Genomic DNA, 19,045 nt, shown 5'->3' with positions numbered 1-19,045 from the left:
GTTGAATTGTATTTTACTGTATTGATTAATATTGCGCTGTATTGAATTGTATTGTGCTGTATTGAATTGTATTGTACTGTGTTGAATTGTATTGTTCTGTATTGAATTGTATTGTTCTGTACTGAATTGTATTGTTCTGTGTTGAATTGTGTTGTGCTGTATTGAATTGTATTGTTCTGTACTGAATTGTATTGTACTGTATTGAATTTTATTGTACTGTATTGCACTGTGTTGAATTGTATTTTACTGTATTGATTAATATTGCGCTGTATTGAATTGTATTGTGCTGTATTGAATTGTATTGTACTGTGTTGAATTGTATTGTTCTGTATTGAATTGTATTGTTCTGTACTGAATTGTATTGTTCTGTACTGAATTGTATTGTACAGTATTGAATTTTATTGTACTGTATTGCACTGTGTTGAATTGTATTTTACTGTATTGATTAATATTGCGCTGTATTGAATTGTATTGTGCTGTATTGAATTGTATTGTACTGTGTTGAATTGTATTGTTCTGTATTGAATTGTATTGTTCTGTACTGAATTGTATTGTTCTGTACTGAATTGTATTGTGCTGTACTGAATTGTATTGCTCTGTATTGAATTGTATTGTTCTGTATTGATTTGTATTGCGCTGTATTGAATTGTATTGTGCTATATTGAATTGTATTTTGTTCTTATATAAGAGCAAGCGGGTAACGAGAGAAAGGATTGGTCCATTAAAGATAATGAAGGAAGGCTGTGTGCCGAATCTGAGAGAATGGGTGAGATTCTGAATGATTACTTTGCATCAGTGTTCACTGAGGAGAGGAACATGATGAATCTTGAGATTAGAGATAGAAGCTTGATTACTCTGAATCACGTTGTCATAAGTTGGGAAGATGTGTTGGGTATGTTAGAGGTTTTTAAGGTGGACTAATCCCCAGGACCAGATGGGATCTATCCCAGGTTGCTGAGGGAGGTGAGAGATGAAATAGCTGGGGCCCTGACAGATATTTTTGTGGCATCCTTAAATACAGGTGAGGTGCCGGAGGACTGGAAGGTTGCTCATGTTGTTCCCCTGTACAAGAAGGGTAGTAGGGATATTCCGGGTAACTACAGACCAGTAAGCCTGACGTCGGTAGTGGAGAAGTTGCTGGAGAGGGTACTAAGAGATTGGATCTATTTATATTTAGAAAAGAATGAGCTTATCAGTGAAAAGCAACATGGTTTTGTGCGGGGGAGATTGTGCCTTACCAACTTAATAGAGTTCTTCGAGGAAATGACCAAGTTGATAGATCAAGAAAGGGCTGTTGTTGTCATATACATGGACTTTAGTAAGGTGTTTGATAAGGTTCCCCACGGTAGACTAATGGAGAAAGTGAAATCACATGGTGTGCAGGGTGTTCTCGCTCGGTGGATAAAGAACTGGTTGAGCAACAGGAGACAGAGAGTAGTAGTTGAAGAGAATTTCTCAAAATGGAGAAAGGTGACCAGTGGTGTTCCACGGGGGTCAGTGTTGGGGTCACTGTTGTTTGTAATATACATAAATGATCTGGAAGAGGGCACTGTTGGTATGATCAGCAAGTTTGCAGTTGACACAAAGATTGGCGGAGTAGCAGAAAGCATAAGGGACTGTCAGAGAATACAGGAGGATATACATAGACTGGAGAGTTGGGCGGAAAAGTGGCAGATGGATTTCAATTCAGACAAATGTGAGGTGATGTATTTAGGCAAGTTTAATTCTAGAGCGAATTATACAATGAATGGAAGAGCCTTGGGAAAAGTTGATGGGCAGAGAGATCTGGGAGCGCAGGTCCATTGTACCCTGAAGATTGCTGCACAGGTGGATAGAGTGGTCAAGAAGGCATATAGTATGCTTGCCTTCATTGGACGGGGTATTGAGTATAAGAGCTGGCAAGTCATATTAAAATTGTAGAAGACATTGGTTCGGCCGCATTTAGAATACTGTGTACAGTTCTGGTTGCCACATTACCAAAAGGATGTGGACGCTTTGGAGAGGGTGCAGAGAAGGTTTATGAGGATGTTGCCTGGTATGGAAGGTGCTAGCTATGAAGAGAGGTTGAGTAGGTTAGGTTTGTTTTCATTAGAAAAAAGGAGATTGAGGGGGGACCTGATTGAGGTTTACAAAATCATGAAGGGTATAGACATGGTGGATAGAGACAAGCTTTTTCCCAGGGTGAAGGATTCAATAATGTGGGGTCATGCTTTCAAGGTGAGAAGTGGAAAGTTTAAGGGGGATACACGTGGCAAGTACTTCACACAGAGGGTGGTAGGTGTCTGGAAGGCATTGCCAGCAGAGGTGGTAGAGGCAGGCACAGTAGATTCATTTAAGATGCATCTGGACAGATGCATGAATAGGTGGGGAGCAGAGGGATACAAATGCTTAGGAATTGACCGACAGGTTTAGACAGTACATTTGGATTGGCTCAGGCTTGAAGGGCTGAAGGGTCTGTTCTTGGGCTGTAAATTTTCTTTGTTCTTTGTTCTTTGTTCCATTACTCTGTACTGAATTGTATTGTACTGTATTGAATTGTATTGTTCTGTACTGAATTGTATTGTACTGTATTGAATTGTATTGCTCTGTATTGAATTGTATTGCTCTGTATCGAATTGTATTGCGCTGTATTAAATGTTATTGTTCTGTACTGAATTCTATTGTGCTATGCTGAATTTTGTATTGAATTGTATTGTGCTATGTTGAATTGTATTGTACTGTATTGAATTGTATTGCTCTGTATTGAATTGTATTGCTCTGTATCGAATTGTATCGCGCTGTATTAAATGTTATTGTTCTGTACTGAATTCTATTGTGCTATGCTGAATTTTGTATTGAATTGTATTGTACTGTATTGAATTGTATTGTACTGTATTAAATGGTATTATTCTGTACTGAATTGTATTGTGCTATGTTGAATTGTATTGTACTGTATTGAATTGTATTGCTCTGTATCGAATTGTATTGTACTGTATTAAATGGTATAATTCTGTACTGAATTGTATTGTGCTATGTTGAATTTCTCCTCTCAGAGGGTAGTGAGTCCATGGAATTCATTACCGCCGAGAGCTGTACAGGCTGCTTTGTTCAGTATATTCAAAGCTGGGAGAGACAGACTTTAATCCGGAAGGGAATCAAGGGTTATGGGGAAAAGGCAGGAGAGTGGAGTTGAAGATGATCAGATCAATCATAGTGTCATTGAATGGCAGAGCAAACTTGATGGGCTGAATGGTTTGCTACTGCTCCTATGTGTTGTAGTCTCTCTTGTAGATGAGTTCGGGACTGGCGAACATGCCTTCAAAATTAGTGCTCACCCATTTGGGTCAGAGATTTTTTTATCCCAGAGATTTGTTCGACTCTGGAACTCTGTGCCTCAGAACGCAGTAGAGTCAGTGAATACTCTGAAGGCGAACATAGAGCGATTCTTATCACACAAGGGAGATAAATATAATCAGGGGTAGATGAGAATATAGAATATCAAACACAAACAGATCAGCCATGACTCTATTGAATAGTAACGCAGTCTTGGAGAGCTGAATGGCCTACCTTTTCTCTTACTCTGTATATTTGTGACTGCCTCTCCAACAGTACTATTCATATCTCTACACCATGGACTGCAGCAATTCACCAAAAAACTATCCATGACCTTCCCAAGGACAACTAGGGACAGGAAAAAAATGTTGGCCCAGCCAGCGATGCCCATATCCCATAAATGACTTGAATAAAAATTAAATGCAGCTCTCTCTTTGTGAACACTGTCTGCTGAATCTGACATCAATAACATTCTCGAGAGTGTTCAATACATTACCTAGTTTGGAAAAGCTGTTTGAATTTGCATGTATGGTAATCTTCTGCATTTCAAATAACACTTCCCATGAAAGATGATTCCTAATGTCACTGAAAACATTTTATACCAGAGGATATTTCAAGGTCAGTTCAATCTTGTGAGCAAAATGAATCCCAAAATGAATGTATTGATTTGCTTCTTTGCCATCTCCCTACAGTATAGAGATCGGAGAATACCAGAGGTAGAACAGAAAGATGGCAAATTGTATTATATAATTATTTCTGTTCAGTATTTACTAAAGAACTGGAATGCAAATAGACATGACATTGAATGGTGAGATGAGAGAAGAGCATTTAAATTTTAAATCAGGGATGCATGAACATGAATAAATTAATCAAACTCAGAGAGGCTGAAGCACTGGTCTGAATTTTATCTTTTATGGTATCATTTTCCAATTGGTAATGTTGGCATTTGTTGCCCTTCCCTAATTGCCCTTGGACTGAAAGGTTTGCCCACCCATTTCAGAGGGCATTAAGAGTCAGTTGCATTGGTCTGGGTCTGGAGTAAATACAGTAAAAGAGGCTGGAGAGTTGTTTCACTGAGGTGTACAAAATATTGAGGGGCTTGGGTCGAGTGGGCAGTGATGGTCTGGAGTGGTGCAGCGGCTCAGTAGTTAGCCCTATTGCTTCTCAGTGTCAAGGACCTAGGTTCGATTCGACCCTCAGGTGACTGTCTTTGTGGAGCTTACACATCCTCTCTGTGTCTGTGTGAGTTTCCTCCAGGTGCTCTGGTTTCCTCTCACAGTTCAAAGATCTGAGGGTCTGGGTGGGATGCTTTTAGTAAGGTCTGAATGACCTGCTTCCACACTGTAATCATTCTGTGATCTGGTTCCCCTTGTGGAGAGGTCAATTATCAAGGGGTACAGGTCTAAGGTCATTGGTAAAAGCATTCGCAGGAACTTAAGGGTGGTGGGTGTCTGGGATTCATTGCCCATTTTGGTGGTTGAGGTGGAAATCCTCAATTCAATTATGAGGAAGTGTGGTAGCCTGCAAGGATACAGACCAGGGTGCTGACAGCTGGGATTAGAGCAGGTGGTTAGTTTATTCAGCCAGGGCAGATGTGATAGGCTGAATGGCCTTTTTCTGAGGTGCCACTTTTCAATGGTTTCCAAAGGCCAATTTCCTTGTTAAATGACATTAGTGAATCAGATACTTTTTGAAACAGCAATCTTTGATTGTTTCATAGTCGCTGTAACTGAATCTAACTTCTCTTTCCAGAATTGTTTTACATATTGCCTCTTCTGGAGTACTGTGTGCAGTTCTGGTCACCCTGTTAGGGGATTAGAATCTTTACAGTATGGAAACAGGCCCTTTGGCCCAACAAGTCCACACTGACTCTCCAAAGAGTAACCCACCCAGACCACTTCTCCTCCCCTATCTTTACCCCTGATTAATGCACTTAACACTATGGGCAATTTAGCCAGACCAATTCACCTAACCTGCACATCTTTGTGACTGTGGGAGGAAATCGGAGCAAACCCACGCCTCACGGGGAGAATGTGCAAACTCCACATAGATTGTCGTCCGAGACTGGAATTGAACCTGGGTCCCTGGCACTGTGAGGCAGCAGTGCTAACCACTGTGCCACCCTGTTATAGGGAAATTCAGAAAAGATTTACCAGGATGTTGCTGGGAATGGAGGGTTTGAGTCATAAGGAGGGGCTGGATAAGCCGGGACTTTTTTCACTGGAGCATAGGAGGTTGAGGGGTGACCTTATAGAGGTCTATAAAATCATGAGGGGCATGGCTAGGGTATAGAGACAAGGTCTTTTCCCTGGGGTGAGGGAGTCCAGAACTAGAGGGCATAGGTTTAAGGTAAGAGGGGAAAGATTTAAAAAGGACCTGAGGGGCAATATTTTCATGCAGAGGGTGGTACGTGTATGGAATGAGCTGCCAGAGGAAGTGGTGGAGGCTGGTATAATGGCAGCATTTAAAAGGCATCTGGATGGGTATATGAATAGAAAGGGTTTGGAGGGATATGGGCCGGGTGCTGGCAGGTGGGATTAGATTAATTTAGACTATCTGGTCGGCATGAACAAGTTGGATGAGATGTCTGTTTCCATGCTGTACATCTCTATGGCTCTACGAGTCGTTGGACTGAAGGGTCTGCTTCCATGCTGTATGATTCTATGATTCTATGAATTTGAATTCCTCCAACTGCTATGGTTAGATTTATCCCATGACCCCCAGAGCAGTAACCCCGATGCCTCTGGATTACAATGACAGCATCTTACCAAATCGATTGCAGATGTGTACTTGTGGACCCAGGACAAGAGGAAGAGTGTATTGTGAGCTGATAAAATGCAGAGTGGGAGTGAAGGGCTGTTACTGTGGTAAGAGGTGGAAAGTGCTGTTCAATTCATACTGTTCCTTTTCTATATGGCAACACTTGGTTGACTTGCCACTATCCCTGGATTAAGGTATTGCTTTGTTGGTGGTCTCTCTGATCCATCTGCCAGCCTGATATCTCTCAGACTCTATCAAATCCCTCCATGTGGGCTAAGCAATCAGCTTTTCAAGTTATTCAGGCAACTGTCTTGTCCCAGACAATGGTCAAGCCACCTCCCCTTTCCAGTAAGTTTCAATTGAAAGAAAAAAACCCTTCCCTCATCCCCTTCTCTTTAAGAACTTGCATTTCCATAGCATCTTTTACAACATCAGCTTGTCCCCAAACACAAACACAATTAATTGGAACAAAAATGCCATAAATCTGTAATTAAAACAGAAAATACTGGAAATACTCAGCAGATCTAGCAGCATCTGTGGAGCAGGGCAGCAGTAGACGTTTGGTTCGTCGCCACTGCCATTTGACACATTAAAACGAGGTCGGTGCTCGGACCCGACATAGTGCACTAGTTGAAGGATGCTCGGGTGTGTGGTGGAATCCCGGCCGCGCTCACCCCTGCCCGGACGGAATTTCACATTGGCCCCAAGGTCCCGTACTTCCCGTGGGAGCCTGTGCCCCACAACCTGAGCCACGTCCGGAGTTTTAGCTTTGCCCCTTTTAGGCACATAAAACTGCTGCGCACCTCTTCTCCTTCATCCACTGCCCAGACACGCCTTGGCATGCCCATTTGTCACTGGGCAGTGGGGATCCCCAGTGGAGGGCTCTCTACGCGGGAGTCCTCTCCCTTTCTCTCGGGGATCAGGGGTGGAGGGTGCTGCACGCAGCGGTCCCCTGCAACCACAGATTGCGGTAGTTCACGGACTCCCAGCCCAACTGCTTGTTCTGTGGTGCTGTGGAGTCCATGGACCATGTATATATTGGGTGTGGGCGTTTGCACACAAGGGGGTAAGGTAGGTCTGAGGACCTCCTCGTGGGTCTGCTCCTGGGTCTGGCCAAACTGGCCGTAAACAGGTCCAGGCAGCGGGCCGTGGAGGGGGTCGTTAGGGCCGACTGTCTGCCCCTCTTCTGCGGTTACGTTAGAGCCCGGGTGTCCCTGGAGAAGGAGCACACGGTGTCCATCAACACCATCAAGATTTTCAGGGAGAGGTGGGCACGGCAGGGAGTGGAGTGTCTTATTTCCCCCTCCAAGTCTATTTTGATTTAATCCTTGCCCTCCCCTTCACTGTTTGATCACACAGCATTGCCTTTTGTGTAGGGCACTGCTTGTCGCTGGCTGCTCGGGTATTTCCTTTCTTCCTGGTGGTGGAATATAAATAAAGATTTGCACACTTGTTGTTTTTCACTGTGTCTGACACCTGCACACACACAACATGGGTGCCTGGAAAAAATAAGCACTATTGCTGAAAATAAAACAAAAAAAAAACAGTATCTGTGGAGAATAAAAGCGAGTTGATGTTTCAGGTTGATGAGTTTCATCAGAACAAAATATCCATACCAGAAGAACTTTGAGTTGTTAGTCAGAAATGAATGAAAGAAATTGAGTTTATCTGAAAGGCAGTATTTTTGACATGGTAGGATTCTAACTGTACCGTAGAGCCGGGCTGTGATTCGCTTTCCAATAGAGATTGATAGAGTCATAGAATCATAGAGATGTACAGCATGGAAACAGACCCTTCAGTCCAACCCATCCATGCTGACCAGATATCCCAACCCAATCTAGTCCCACCTGCCAGCACCCGTCCCATATCCCTCCAAATCCTTCCTTTTCATATACTCATCTAATTGCCTTTTAAATGTTGCCATTGTACCAGCCTCCACCACTTCCTCTGGCAGCTCTGCGTGAAAAAGTTGCCCCTTAGGTCTCTTTTATATCTTTCTCCTTTCACCCTAAACCTATGCCCTCTAGTTCCACCCCAGGGAAGAGACTTTGCCGATTTACCCTATCCATGCTCCTCTGATTCAATGTGAGAATCGTACCTGCTTCTGAGTCTCCTCAGCGTCTCATAAGACCTTCTGTGAAAACAGATATTTCCCCAATATCCCACACCCTTTGACCATTCAGCAGGCAGGAACTCCTCCATGGCAGTGAGAGGGAGTGGGATTTCCTGGTGTTATAAATCTCCCAGCAGTTTTTATAACACTCTCGAGTTCATTTTTGACCAGCAGGAAGATGACTGAGTGAAACAGGCTATAAAATTCTGGGACTAAATTAAATGTCCATAAATGACTAATTGTGTATTACTGTGCGGTCTCCCCTGCAAACATTAAATACACTTGTTTCCTGCTGTATAAATAATCTATTTGGCTCAACATTACATTTCATAATAGACACACTCAGAGAAGCCTGTTAAACATACCATGATGTAATATTGCTGGGTGCTAAAATTTATCATTATCCCTTTACAAATAAGAGCATTTACGCTGAGGTGAAGAGAAATTTCTTCACTCGAATTGTGGTGAATCTTTAGAATTCTCTACCTCACAGGACAGAAGGAGCTTAATCATTCAGCAGGTTTGAGATGGCGATTTCTGGAAATGAGTACCTCCCTCTGCACTGAGCCACTGTCACCTTGTTCCGCACTGGGCCACTGTCAACTCGTTCCGCACTGGGCCACTGTCACTTCGCTCTGCACTGGGCCACTGTCACCGTACTCCGCACTTGGCCCCGGTCACCTCGCTCCGTACTGGGCCCCGGTCACCTCACTCCACACTGGACCCTGGTCACCTCACTCCACACTGGACCCCAGTCACCTTGCTCTGCGCTGGGCCTCGGTCACCTCACTCCACACTGGGCCCCGGTCACCTCGCTCCGCACTGGACCCTAGTCACCTTGCTCTGCACTGGGCCCCGGTCACCTCACTCCACACTGGACCCCGGTCACCTCACCCCACACTGGACCCCAGTCACCTCGCTCCACACTGGACCCCAGTCACCTTGCTCCACACTGGACTCTGGTCACCTTGCTCCACACTTGGTCCCGGTTTCCTCGCTCCGTACTGGGCCCCGGTCACCTCGCTCCACACTGGGCTCTGGCCACCTTGCTCCACACTGAGATTCTGGTTTCCTCGCTCCGTACTGGTTCCCAGTCACCTTGCTCTGCACATGACCTTAGTCACCTTGCTCTGCACTAGGCCCTGGTCACCTCACTCCACACTGGACCCCGATCACCTCACTCCTCACTGGACCACGGCCATCTCTCTCCGCACTGGACCCTAGTCACCTTGCTCTGCATTGGGCTCCGGTCACCTCACTCCACACTGGACCCCGATCACCTCGTTCCGCACTGGATCCCGGCCACCTCTCTCCGCACTGGACCCTAGTCACCTCACTCTGCACTGGGCTCTGGTCATCTTGCTCCACACTGGGCCCCAGTCACCTCGCTCCGCACTGGATCCCGGCCACCTCTCTCTGCACTGGACCCTAGTCACCTTGCTCTGCACTGGGCCCTGGTCATCTCACTTCACACTGGGTCGCTTGTTTGTTGGTGTCCAATATGGGTGCATACAAATAATTGGTGAGGTAGCTTTAAGGCAGGAGGACAGCTTAAGGTCTGAAGAAATTATCAAAAGGAATCAATGATACATTTTAGCGTTAAGCGATATTATATCACTGTAGGTTTAACAGGCTACTTTGAGCATGGTTGAGAGAAATTTTGAACCAGCTAGATTATTTATACAACAGGAAACAAGTGTATTGAATGTTTGCAGGGGAGACCGCACAGTAATCCACAATCAGCTATTTATAGGCATTTCATTTACTCCCAGAGCAATTATTGACACGCTGTCTTGGAAACAAATGGTCTATGAAGTTTGTGTTGATATCCACCGTGTGATTTATCATTTCCAGACAGCATGGGCTGCATGTTTCTGCCAATTCCCACCAGTCCTTTACACAGTTTATAGAAGGCGGTCAGTTTATTTTTCTCTGTCGTTTGCTGCAGTGGTGCCCATCCCAAGTCTTTGATGAAAATATGACACTGGTCAGAATCACAATACACATGATTGGATCATCTTTTCTGTCTCTCTCACCTTTTCATTTGCCTACTCCAGGATTGATAATCTCCAACCCTGATAATTTTTGTTTGATTGTTGTCACATGTACTGAGATCGAGTGAAAAGTGTTGTTTTGTGTGCTCGACAGGCAGATTGTACCATACAGGGTGCAGAACAGAGTGCTGAATACAGTGTTACAGCTGCAGAGGAGGTGCAGAGAGAGACAGAGATCTGAATTAACATTTGAGATGTCTGTTCAAAATTCTGATAACAGAGGAAAAGAAGCTGTTCTTCAATCTGTTCATGTATGTGTATTCTAACATCTTTATCTTCTGCCCGGCGGAAGAGGGTGGAAGAGAGTATAACTGGGGAGGGAGGGGTCATTGATGATGTTGGTTGTTTTCCCAAGGCAGCAGGCAGTATACACGGAGTCAATGGTCGGAAGGCTGAGTTACCTGATGGACTGGCCTATGTTCATGACTCTGTGGTTTCTCACGGTCTTGGGAACAGCAGCTGCCATGTCACACTGTGATGCATCCACATAGGATCCTTTATATGGTGCATCTATAAAAATTGGTAAGTTTTGTTGGAATAATAAAGACATTTCCTCAGAAGTTCACAATATCTATTTGGTTTGGGCGTTATCTACTGACACACCAACAGCATTACCCCACCACCTTTTCCTTCCTCTCTACCCTTTCAAATAAGACCACATACCTGTGAATATTTAATTTCCAGCTTTGGTCTCCTTGCAAGCATATTTCCATTATGGTTATTAGATCATCCCCATTAAACCGCTATTTGTGTTCTTAATTCATTTTGTTTTCCAAATGCTACATTCATAGATATAAAGAGCCATTAAGTTTGTCATTTTAGAATTTCCCTTTTTGAACCTATTTGCTGCTGTTTTTCTATGTCTGTGCACTCTGTGCCGTCCTCTCTAATTCTGTGTACCGTTATGCAAATAGCTGCTGTGTAATATCACCATACCCTCTTCTTCTGTAACCCACATTGTCCCTCTCCTAACCAGCGTTACCATTCTGATGTTTTTTTGACCTAGGTCTATGTTTATTTCAGTCCTGTCTATGCTCCTAGGTTTCTCCACTGGATTCAGGCCTACGCCCAGTGCAGGCACATACATAGGATGGGAATCGCCAATCTGGTTTGGAAATTGTTAGGTTAACTCTTTAAGTTGTGGTGGTGTTACATTCATGCAGGTTTTTCACAAGATGTAAAAGCATGCTGGGATACTTTAATAGTTCACATGATATTGTTCTGAAAAACAGTTGGACTACTTCATAATGTTATGGACGGGTTGTGTAAAGAACTATGTAAAAGTGATAAATAACTTGGGATAGCTGAAGTTAAAACTGTCAATGTTTTTTCTATGTTCTTTTGAAGGTACTATCTATGTTTTTCCAAAACTTACAGTGACAACACTACCCCCAACTGTCTCCTTCTAATTCATCTGTACCAGATTTTCCAGGTATGGCATGTTCCAGGTCAGCCATGCTCCAAGTGCGGCACACTCCAGGTGTGGCATGCTCCAGGTGTGGCATGCTCCAGGTGTGGTTTGCTCCAGGTGTGGCATGCCCCAGGTGTGGCATGCTCCAGGTGTGGCATGCTCCAGGTGTGGCATATTCCAGGTATGGCATGCTCCAGGAGTGGGATGCTCTAAGTGTGGCATGCTCCAGGTGTTGCATACTCCAGGTGTTGCACGTTATTGGTGTGTCATGCTACCGGAGCGGCACACTCCAGGTGTTGGTATTCTCCAGGAATGGCATGCTCCAGGTGTTGCAGGTTCTAGATGTGGCATGCTTTAGGTGCTTACAGATTGTGCTGGAGTACAATTCTTCTGCTGTTGATGGCCCACAGCACCTCATGGATGCCCAAACTTGAGTTGCTAGATCTATTTGAAGTCTGCCCATTTAGCACAGTGATAGGGTCATGCAACACAATTGAGGTTATTCTCAATGTGAAGGCAGGACTTCATCTCCGCAAGGACTGTGCAGTGGTTACTTCTTACCGATACTGTCATCGACAGATGCATCTTTTGGCTGGCAGATTGCTAAGGATGAGGTCAACTATGCTTTTTCCCTGTTAGCTGTTTCTGCCGTTGTCTTTTCTAGCATCTCAGTCAAACCCAGGTGGTCAGTCCAATTTCATTTTTTTCCCATTGAGGATGACGGATTCTACGGAAGGGGATAAACCAACCATGGTTAGCCAGGGAAGCTCAAGATAACAGCAAATGGAAAAGAAACACGTATAATATGGCAAAGATTTAGCAGTAAGCCGGAGGATTGGAAAAGCCTAAAAAACGCAACAAGAGATGACCAAAAAGAATGAAGGGGAAGATAAAGTTTGAGGATAAATTTGTAAGCAATATCAAGATGGACGGCAAAAGCTTCTTTAAGTCAATAAAAAGGAAGAGAGAGGGCAAAACTAACATAGGTCCCTGAGGCAAAAGGCCTGTTAAATATTCATGGGAGCCAGGAAATAGCAAAGGAATTGAATAATATGTTGCCCCAGGCTTCACAGTAGAAGACACTAGCAACATTGTAAAGGGGTGAAAGGAGGAAAGGAAAGGAATGTCACTGGAGAAAAAACTGTGAGTGAAATAAATAGGGCTAATGAACAATAGGTCCCTGGATGTTATGGGATGCATGCTCAATTATTAAAGGAAGTAGCTGCAGAGATAGTGGATGTATTGGTATTAATCTTTCAAGAATCCTTAGACTCTGAAAAAGTCCCAGAGGATTGGGAAATTGCTAATGCAACACGTTAAGAAAGGAAGGAGACAAAAGGATAGTTGTCTTAGCATCTGCTATTGGGAAAAATGCTGGAGTCTATTATAGACAATGTAATAACACAGCATTTAGAAAAGCATAATATGCTCAAGCTGAGTCAGCGTGGCCTCATAATGGGGAAATCATACCCAACTAATTTCTTAAACTTCTTTGCGGAGCTAACAAGCAGGGTAGATAAAGGGGAAGTGGTGGATGTAATATACCTGGATTTTCAGAAAGTCTTTGCTAAGCTGTTGGACATTAGGCTGCTTAATGGCAATAGCTTATGGTGTTGGAGGTGGTGTGTTAGCATGGATGGAGAGGATTGTCCAATTAACAGATGACAGGGGGTTTGGGAAAAGAAGGGTATTTTCAGAATAGCAACCTCCTGAAAATGGTGATGTGCCCCAGGGGTCAGTGCTGGGACAACAATCAATTATAATGCATGTTAATGACTTGGATGAGGGAAGAGAATATCTGTAGCCAGGTTTGTGGAATACATAAAAATAGGTCAGAAGCCAGATATTGAGGATGACACAAATTATGTGCAGAGGGATGTAGCCTGATTAAGAGAGTGGGAAAAGGTGACAGATGGAATATAATCTGGGGAAATGTGAGGTTAGGCACTTTGGTAAGAAGAATAGGGGAACTGAATACTATTTAAATGGAGAAAGACTGCAGAAAGTTTCAGGACAGGGGAATTTGGAAGTCTTTGTGCATGAATTGCATACAAATTCAAACATTAATGGTGAAGGAAATGGAATAGAAAGAATTGGAATGTTGGCCTTTATTTCAAAAGGAATGGGGTATAAATGCAAGGAATTCTGGATCAGTGGTGCTGGAAGAGCACAGCAATTCAGGCAGCATTCGAGGACAGGCAAAATCGACGTTTCGGGCAAAAGCCCTTCATCAGGAATAAAGGCAGAGAGCCTGAAGCGTGGAGAGATAAGCTAGAGGAGGGTGGGGGTGGGGATAGAGTAGCATAGAGTACAATAGGTCAGTGGGGGAGGAGATGAAGGTGATAGGTAAGGGAGGAGAGGGTGGAGTGGATAGGTGGAAAAGGAGCTGGGCAGGTCGGACAAGTCCGGACAAGTCAAGGGGATCGTGTTGCTGGAGGTTAGAAACTAGAATGAGGTGGGGGAAGGGGAAATGAGGAAGCTGTTGAAGTCCACATTGATGCCCTGGGGTTGAAGTGTTCCGAGGCGGAAGATGAGGCGTTCTTCTTCCATGCGTCTGGTGGTGAGGGATCGGTGGTGGAGGAGGCCCAGCACCTCCATGTCCTCGGCAGAGTGGGAGGGGGAGTTGAAATGTTGAGCCACGGGGCGGTTTGGTTGATTGGTGCAGGTGTCTCGGAGATGTTCCCTAAAGCGCTCTGCTAGGAGGCGCCCAGTCTCCCCGATGTAGAGGAGACCGCATCGGGAGCAACGGATACAATAAATGATATTGGTGGGTGTGCAAGTAAAACTTTGATGGATGTGGAAGGCTCCTTTAGGGCCTTGGATGGAGGTGAGGGAGGAGGTGTGGGCACAGGTTTTACAGTTCCTGCGGTGGAAGGGGAAAGTGCCAGTATGGGAGAGTGGGTCGTAGGGGGGCGTAGACCTGACCAGGTAATCACGGAGGGAACGGTCTTTGCGGAAGGCAGAGAGGGGTGGGGAGGGAAATATATCCCTGGTGGTGGGGTCTGTTTGGAGGTGGCGGAAATGTCGGCGGATGATTTGGTTAATGCGAAGGTTGGTAGGGTGGAAGGTGAGCACCAGGGGGCATTAACCAAATCATCCGCCGACATTTCCACCACCTCCAAACAGACCCCACCACCAGGGATATATTTCCCTCCCCACCCCTCTCCGCCTTCCGCAAAGACCATTCCCTCCGTGATTACCTGGTCAGGTCCATGCTCCCCTACGACCCACCCTCCCATCCTGGCACTTTCCCCTGCCACCGCAGGAACTGTAAAACCTGTGCCCACACCTCCTCCCTCACCTCCATCCAAGGCCCTAAAGGAGCCTTCCACATCCATCAAAGTTTTACTTGCACACCCACCAATATCATTTATTGTATCCGTTGCTCCCGATGCGGTCTCCTCTACATCGGGGAGACTGGGCGCCTCCTAGCAGAGTGCTTTAGGGAACATCTCCGAGACACCTGCACCAATCAACCAAACCGCCCCGTGGCTCAACATTTCAACTCCCCCTCCTACTCTGCCGAGGACATGGAGGTGCTGGGCCTCCTCCACCGCCGCTCCCTCACCACCAGACGCATGGAAGAAGAACGCCTCATCTTCCGCCTCGGAACACTTCAACCCCAGGGCATCAATGTGGACTTCAACAGCTTCCTCATTTCCCCTTCCCCCACCTCATCCTAGTTTCTAACCTCCAGTTCAACATTGTCCCCTTGACTTGTCTGGACTTGTCCGACCTGCCCAGCTCCTTTTCCACCTATCCACTCCACCCTCTCCTCCCTGACCTATCACCTTCATCTCCTCCCCCACTGACCTATTGTATTCTATGCTACTCTATCCCCCCCCCCCCCCCCCCCCCCCCCCACCCTCCTCTAGCTTATCTCTCCACGCTTCAGGCTCTCTGCCTTTATTCCTGATGAAGGGCTTTTGCCCGAAACGTCGATTTTGCCTGTCCTCGGATGCTGCCTGAATTGCTGTGCTCTTCCAGCACCACTGATTCAGAATCTGGTTTCCAGCATCTGCAGTCATTGTTTTTACCTTATAAATGCAAGGAAGCCTTGCTAACAGTATACAAAACACTAGGATTGAGAGTGTGGTACTGGAAAAGCACAGCAATCAGGCAGCATCCAAGGAGCAGGAGAATCGACATTTCAGGCATAAGCCCTTCCTCAGAAATCGTGATGAAGAGCTTATGCCCAAAACGCTGATTCTCCTGCTCCTCAGATGCCGCCTGACTGCTGTGCTTTTCCAGCACCACATTCCCGACTCTGATCTCCAGCATTTGCAGTCCTCACTTTCTCCTAAACAAAACACTAGTCAGACTACAGTTAGAATATTGGGAAGAGTTTTGGGCCCCTTATCACACTGGCATTGGAGGCAGTCCAGGAAAGGTTCACCAGTCTGACGCTGGATACGGAGCGACTGTCTTATGGGGAGAGATTGAGTAGATTGGGATCGTATTCATTGAAATTTGGAAGATGAGAGGTGACCTTTTTGAAGCATATTTTTTATGGGACTTGACAGTATAGATATGGAAAGGTTGTGCCCCCTTGTGGGAGACCCTAAAACCAGAAGGCATCATCTCAGGGTAAAAAGTTGCCCAAATTAGTCAGAGACCATACACCACAAGAAATAGGATCAGGAGTCAGCCATCTCACCCCTTGAGCCTGCTCCACTCTTCAGCAGAATCATGGCTGATCTAGTATTCCTCATACTCAATCTCCTGCTTTTTCTCCCTCGATTCCCCAACTGATCAAGAATTTCTCTCTCTCTCTCTCAGCTTTAAATATACACAGGGACTCTGCTCCCACAGCTCTCTGTGGCAAGGAGTGCCAAAACCTCTCAACCCTCTGAGAGAAGAAATTCCTCCTCATCTCAGTCTGAAATTGGTGCCCCTTTATTCTGAGACTATACCCTCTGGTCCTAGACTCTCCCATGAGTGAGACATCCTCTCAATATTTACCCTGTCAAACCCCTTAAGAATCTGATATGTTTCAATGAGGTCATCTCTCATTCTTCTGAACTTCAGTGAGTAGAGTCCCAACCTGTTTAGCCTTGCCTCATAAGACAATTCCTCTATCCCAGGGATCATCCCAGTGAACCTTCTCTGACCTGATGAAGAGGAAATTCTTCTCTCAGAGAGACATAAATCTGTGGAATTCTTACCACAGAAGGGAATCAGGAAGGGAATTGAGGATTATGAGGAAAAAGGCAGGAAAGTGGAATTGAGGATTACCAGATCAGCCATACTCACACTGAATGGCAGAACAGAGTTAATGGGCTGAATGGCCTTGGATGCTTATTTGAATAAAAATAACATGCAGGGGTATGGGGAAGAAGCAGGAGATTGGCCTAAGGTAATGATGCTCAGTAATGAGCTGGTACAGCAACAATGGGCCAAATGGCCTCCATCTGTATTGCAACAATTCAGTCTAATCCATTCCAGACCATGTGAGTTTAAAAAAAAATTGTTCATGGAGCCATCATTCATTGGTCAGCCCTAATTACCCACAGGATAGTTAAAAATGAATGACAATTCTGGAGTCCCAGGTGGGTCAGACCAGGTGAGGAGGACAGATTTCTCTCCTGAAAGGGTATTTGTGAAGCAGTTCAGCTTTTACAACAACTGACAGTGGTTACGTAGTCTTCATACAATCACACAGCACGAAAGACGCCCTTCAGCCCATTGTGTCTGTACCACGAAATGTACACTAAAAGGGCCAGTAAGTGACCTTCTAACGTCAGGATTTGATTAAGTTCGTATTTCACCATCTGCTATGGTGGAATGTGAGCCCAGGTGATTGGCCAGGAAGTTTGGTTTAGACAGTTAGTAAAATGACCATTACCGTACTACCCCCCTCCAAAGGCAAACTGATGGTGATGATCAGGGTAAAAGAGGGTGTTGGCTTTAATGTGGAGTGGGGAGCTGTTTTAAGACATAGGTAAGTGTTTAGTTGAGCAGATCATTAACTGACACTCACCAGTTTAACAGGAGAAAGTGAGGACTGCAGACGCTGGAGGTCAGAGTTGAGAGTGTGGTGCTGGAAAAGCACAACAGGTCGGGCAGCATCCAAGGAGCAGGAGAATCAATGTTTTGGGCATAAGCCCATTCCTAATGAAGGGCTTATGCCTGAAACATCAACTCTCCTGCTCCTCGGATACTGCCTAACCTGCTGTGCTTTTCCAGCACCACACTTTCGACTACTGTGTTTAACAGCTCACTTGAAAGGTAGCTCCTCATGCAGAGCAGCACTCTCTCAAATGCTGTGGAGAGTGAGTGAGAGAATGAGGGGAGTGAGTACCAACTAATGCCCTGATAGAGTGCAGGAATAAGGGACAGTGAACTGACATTAACTACTTTATCAGATTCCTCAAGCTTTCCTCACCCCCACCCACTAAAACAACTTAGTCATAAAAATATCTTTTTTTTTTAAAAAGAAACTCTGGCTCCTCTCCCACAGAACCATCAAGGAGCCCAGAAATTGCTTAAATCATTCGCAAGAGGCTGCTGATTTGAATTAATCTCCTTCAATTCAGTCTCCACACTGCAATTTCTCCAGCAGAGATGGAGTCAATATAGGGGAAACATCGAGATTAAATACCTCACCTCAACCTGAGCCAAAGTAAATTTTGCTGCGCTTAATTGGCTGATAATTCATGCCCCTAAGTGCATAATTACACAGGATCAAGGTGGGTTTATCTAATAAAATGTGGATGGTTAGCAAAATACCGTGCCATGGCCGTGCGTTGTGTTTACTGCTGACGGTTCGAGCAAATTACTTCATCAAATTCAGGAGGAAAAATCAGGAGTGATGGTTTGGATTTTTTTTTGAGAAAGACGATACCTTGGCAAACCTGTTTTTCACGAGAGAATTTTGTACGTTGTAATGTGATTTCAGTGACCTCATTTTAGAACCTGATATTAGCTGCTCCTGGCTGCTGTACATTGCTTGATTGTGATATAAAGCAATCCTTTTTTTTCTCTCTCTCTGATTTTTGTTTAATGTTCGATACTATTTTTATATACATACCAACCAATTTTCCACTGCTCGGAAATCAAATCAGCCAGGGTTCCTGCTCCTGATTGAAAGCTGACTGGATGCTCGCTTTGTAGAACAGCACAAGGCAGTTAAAATGGAACAAGATGCTAGGACTGCATTTGCCAAGTAAGTGCGGATCACATCTCCAAAATTCATGCTGAAGTTGTGCCACAATCTACTTAAGTAGCACCTGGAGTACTGGAATTAAATGAAAAACAAAAAAAAAAGCATTATACTGGAAACACTCAACAAGGCAAGCAGCATCTATAAAGAGAGAGAAAGAGACAGACAGAGTGATTCTTACAATGGAATGTCCTTTGTCAAACTTTAAAAATGTTGGGGAGGGGGGGTTGGGG

The sequence above is a fragment of the Chiloscyllium plagiosum genome, unplaced genomic scaffold (genome assembly GCF_037043375.1).
Source record: "Chiloscyllium plagiosum isolate Xiang-an unplaced genomic scaffold, Cpla_swu_hap1 HiC_scaffold_8, whole genome shotgun sequence".
Lineage (NCBI taxonomy): Eukaryota > Metazoa > Chordata > Chondrichthyes > Orectolobiformes > Hemiscylliidae > Chiloscyllium > Chiloscyllium plagiosum.
The sequence above is the reverse complement of the archived record's forward strand: the minus strand, read 5'-3'. Positions refer to the sequence as shown.